This window comes from Austrofundulus limnaeus, unplaced genomic scaffold (genome assembly GCF_001266775.1).
Source record: "Austrofundulus limnaeus strain Quisiro unplaced genomic scaffold, Austrofundulus_limnaeus-1.0 Scaffold411, whole genome shotgun sequence".
In the NCBI taxonomy this organism is placed as follows: Eukaryota; Metazoa; Chordata; class Actinopteri; order Cyprinodontiformes; family Rivulidae; genus Austrofundulus; species Austrofundulus limnaeus.
The window spans coordinates 252,459-257,939 of NW_013952813.1; positions in this window are offsets into that span (position 1 = coordinate 252,459).

The window sequence follows — 5,481 nt, forward strand, 5'->3', positions numbered from 1 at the left end:
AGCTGTCCTGCGTCTGACCTCAAAGTGCACAAGCTTCAAACTTCAGCGTTGGCTGTGATTTTGAAGCTGAAATCGCATTCGGTGTGAACGCAACATTAGACTTAAGAATTTTGATAACTTGCTTCTACACTTAAATCTGAAAACTCTGTGAAGTTTCATTCATACAGGCCTGGGTCTCCAGTTTTCTACCAGTTTGTTAAATTTGTCAGTGACTAATGATACGCAATGCTTGCCCAGAAACCAGGAACACCATTGGAGTGTTGCCCCTAAACCATAGTGGGGGCCTGTGGAAGCCATTTTTTAAGTTTTATTAGACTTTATTCAATCTTGGAGTTGGAGTTACTAATCTGCAAAAGTCACAGTCAACTAGGATACTATCTTGAAGGTAAGTAAAATGTCAAGTTTTGAAAACAATACGAGTTGGGGGCTAGTTAGAAAAAGACTGGTATTTGTGGTCATTTAGCCAATCTCTTTTAAGTGCCTTCAGTTAATATTTAATTAAAAAAAAAAAACAACAACTAAGCTTTCTTGTTGTATTAATCTTGTGAAAAGTGACATTTTGGAAACAACTACAACAGTTTTATTCATTTAGCTGTAGCATGGGTTTTACTAAATGTATGGAGTAAAACATGAGAGCAGATGGAAGCTGTAGTAGATTCAGATCACATGACAGCACATTAGTCAACACAGATACGCTCCAATCACCGCTGACACATAAAAGCAGTCTGGCCTCCTGGATGCAGACAGCAGCATGTCTGTGTTTGGTTTACTTGCAGCTGATATTAGTTTTTTATGTACCCAAGGTAGATTGAAGTTGTTTTGTGAACAGCCAAAACTAAAGTGTCATTAATGAGTTGGACAGGTAGCATTTGTGTTAATATTGATTTATACTGGAACTCTGCACTCACAGCTTGTCATTTTAGAGTAGATGGATTGCTCTGCTGGACTGTGAATGGAACACTTCCAAAGACTGATCTGACACCGGTTTGGCTCAGCCTTGGAGATAAAACATTATGATGAGCAACGAGGTAGGGCTACTCTAAATGGACTGCTCATGGCCCCTAATGAGAACTTTTAATCTTTTCTAATTTGAGGAGATGTTTTTTGGCTTTGCCTCGTCTGGATGTTACTGAACCATTGAGATATAAGATGATATGCCATTGATCTAGTTCCATTTAAACTAGCCCTAAGTCATAAAAGCAACAAGTGAATCAAAATGTAGGCCAGTTTTACGGATGGTCTTGCGCAACATGGTCGCACTAGGATTGGATATAAAAAAAGTCAAAAGCTCAAAACAAGAAAAAATTCCTCCTAAAACAGGAATACATTTAGAGTTGTTATTGAAAATACCTGCAAGCCCCCCACACCATGGCCAGATATCCGAAGGGAATTTTTAACAGAATATTTGAGAGGACAAACTTCAATGAGAGAAATATCTGTGTCCGATTGTCATGGAAAGATGGATGCAGTGGTAGGCACCAGCCCGCTAAAGCGCAAATCTGCTAATTGCGAAACTAAATATTTAATTTGCGCTTTAGCAGTTCTACTAATTTTTACAATTCATAAGCAGATTTGCGCTTTCTAAAATTATAATGCAGTACTGCTAATAACTAATTATCTACCAGTCATCATTATCTTGAACAGCAGAAGGTATGGTTGTCAATGAATCACAGCACCCGTGATCTGTCCAACAGCATCCCTCCCAGATAAATACACTTATTGAGAAGGTATACATCCTTGCAGACTGTTGCTTTTGGCCACGGTTCTGATTTCCCACAATGCTTTGTGTCTGCTTATGTAGCAGGAAGGCAATAGGAAAAACAGTTAACGTTTGTAATCCATACTAAAATTTTGTATGTATTGATTTATTTTACTTTACAGTCGGAGCTGCCTTTTTTTTAAAGTTTAAACACCTTGGAGTTCCCCCGGAGGAACTGGAAGAAGTGGCTGGGGAGAGGGAGGTCTGGGCCTCCCTTCTGAAGCTGCTGCCCCCGCGACCCGACCCCAAGCTCTTATTTTGAAGGGAAGTTTCCTGCGAACCGTGCTTTCCCGGCTGTGTCCAAAACGGTGGGCTGGGCCCTCCGGAGGACCCAAACTACCCGGTCAAGGTGGGCCAGGTCCTTGGTAGACTGGGAAGACCGGAAAAAAAGAGGCTGTGAATTTGGACGGTCTAGCCTCCACTCTTTACCCCGGTGTACGTCATGTCACCTAGCTACCATGACGATGCCAAACAGAAGCAAGAATAGATTAAAATTAGAAAAAATATCAATATTTTAGTGTTATTAATATTACAAAACAATAAAATTAACTCAAAAGATAACATTTGAAGAACTAATTGACCCGCCTTAGGTGCATGTTTATTTTGCGTTTTTTTGTGACAAATATATTTAAAAACACGTCTATACAAATGATAAAAGTATTAGAATTACAACTGCTAGAAAATTTTAATTTTTATATTGTCATATTTTTATTTAAAATGTATTCTTTTCTCTCGCTTTGTCCACCATTACTAGCATAAAAAAATCTCCGGTCGGGCTGCAATGCAATATAGGATATGGGTGGAAGGATCCATCAGACCAGTCCTTCGATTCGGGCCACAGGAAGGATGTATTTGTCGGCCGCATCGGAGGAATCTTCGGTTTTGGACGGCCTTCGTTGCGGCGCTGTGACGTATGTGGCCAATGAAATCGGTCTTCGGAGGACCCGGCCTACCGTTTTGGACACAGCCCCCATCACAAATCAAATCCGTCATGTACCCAGAATGCATTGCTTCAGTTTTCCAATAAACTGTTTTAAAATTACTTTATTGATGGTTCTTTAAAGAAAAATCTACAACAAACAAAAGAAAAAGACAAAGAAGCAGCCGAACTAGCAATCCTCAACAACTTTTTAAAGAAGCAGCCGAACTAGCAATCCTCAACAACTTTTTAAAGAAGCAGCCGAACTAGCAATCCTCAACAACTTTTTAAAGAATCAGCAGAACTAGCAATCCTCAACAACTTTTTAATTTTTACACCAGGAGCTAAAGGTCTATTTCAGGAAATCACATCCCCAGCAATCGGCAGTTGTAGAATTAAGCAGTAAAAGGGTTCATACACTGCTAGTTGGCAGTGCTGTGCATTTAATGTACATACATTTTTGCCAGCAAGTAAATGTCAAATTGAACTTGCACTTTAAAATTAGCTTCTGCTAATTATTCTATGGCATAAGCAATTATGAAGTTGCGGACCTAAATATTTTCATAAGCGCTTTAGAAATTAAGGAGCTAATTTTTGGATTAGCGCTGCCCACCACTGGATGGATGGATGGATGGATAGATGGATAGACTGATTGTCATCTTTGCCAAGTTTGGATACAAAAGACCAACAAGACTCCCAGAAATGGGTAAAAAGGCAAGTGCTTTAGTTTTGGGTGACCACAGGAACTGGATATGGGAGCGGTCTGCCAGGGAAGAGAGTTGGTAAATGTCTGGACTTTAGTAATGTTTCTTTCAGGATTGTTAGACAGAAGGAAATGCTTTCGTGGTTGCTTCTCTATAGGTCCAAGAGATGTAGGATGATTCCAGTTCTAACCAGGGCAAGACTGCAGATGAGCTGGTGTTGAGAGGGACAGTCAGATGCAGGAAGGAATGCTGGGACTGGAATGTCCAGAAGTTTATGGTCCTGAAGGGCACAGGGAACCAACACAGACAGAGGATGTCTGAGCTCCAGGCAAGGTACTGGAAAATACACAGGAGAGTTTTAACTTAATAATCACGAGAATGACAGAGGAGAGGAGAAGAGAGGAGAGGAGAGGAGAGGAGAGGAGAGGAGAGGAGAACAAGCTTAAGGCTGGAAATTCACCAATGCTATTCTACACTCAGACGAGGAGTTGTGGCAGGCTCTCCGCTTAAATTCTGTTCCAGCTTGTCAGGTCCTCTGCGTCAGCTGTGGTGGATCCGTACACACCTGTGTACAGATCCAGCCAGAAGGTGAGTGCTGGAGATTGAAAAAAAAATGTAATTCTCACACAGACCAAGTTTCAACTAAAAGGATTAAATCTAAACTGTAAGAGGAAATAAAATCATTAACTGTAAATGACTTATTGGTTATAGACGTTCAATATGACACTTTTCTTTAAGTCTCCAAGGAGTGGTTAAACCTAGCATCATGGTAAGATTATTTATTTAAATGGAGGGGCAGGGCTTACAAAATTGCATTGCAGCTAGCCACATGGGGGCGATCATCATTCAACTTTGAGCTTCTGGTCCTGTCTCTAATCATAATAGATCTCCATAGTACAAACGTGTGTTAATTATTTGACAGGACATCACTTCAAAAATAACCAGAGTTAAAAGACAAAGCTGGTAAAAACGAACCCGTGGCAGTTCAAGTGTTCATCCCATTTTGGGTCATAAACTCATCAGGCTAAGTGAAAAGGTCAAGGAAATTAATTAAACCTCTACATTGCCCACCACAAAACCCATATTACCCACCCCCTCCTTCACAGCTGCCTACCTGTTTATGGAGAGGATGAATTTGTAATAGTCAACCAAATGGAGCTGTCATTCTCACCTTCATCAAACAAGCACATAAACATGCAAGTGCACAGATGCTGGTGAAAATATTAGCATGAAGTGTGTATAAGTGTGTGTTGGTTGTGCTGAATGTCTGTCAGGCAGGAAGTGTGCTGAAGAGGTGTGGAGGTTGAAGCTGGGCTTTTTTTTGTTGTTCTTCTGTGAATGGTGGCAGGTGTTTGAGTGGTAAAAAGCTATTTTAATGAGCATAGCTGTCTGCTGCTGGCAGGAATGGAATGGGTTAGGGCAAACACATAGTAAAGGTCACCTTCTGTGTCTTACCAATCCTGCTGACTAAAACTCAACCCACAAAAATTATCAGCACCTGGCATAAGGTTCTGCACTAAAGGCCCAGTCCTCCTTTAAGGAATACATATTGCCTGTTAACAAACAAGCAGGTTGTCTCCTACAGTTAACGCCAAAGTTTTAATCAAACTTGTCCCATAATGTTTTGCACACGTTTGGGCAGAAGGCGACGAACAGGATTTCAGCAGTGAAGCTGATGTTATCACTTTCTTTTTCTGGTTGACGGAAATACAGCAGCTTCTGCTGGCAACTGAATGTTGTCTAGTGACCAGAACCCAACAAATATTTTTACTTGTAGTTTGAAATAATTTTACTGACAACTGCCTGTCTTATACAGTATTATTTATTTATTTACCGTTATTTAACCAGGCAAGTCCCAATGAGATCGCAGATCTCTTTTTCAAGGGTGGCCTGGGCCTGAAGGCAACACACGTTTTTATACTCTGAAGTGACTTATATTATGGAAAATACAATTAGTTTTCAGAAAATCTGTCAGTTTCTAAGGCTTTTGGATTGTAAAGAACCCTCTCCTCTATGAGATTAATACCAGCTTAACCCCATAAAGTCATGTTCCACAAGATCTTGCAAGATATGAAATCAGATATGATGAAATACCCCTC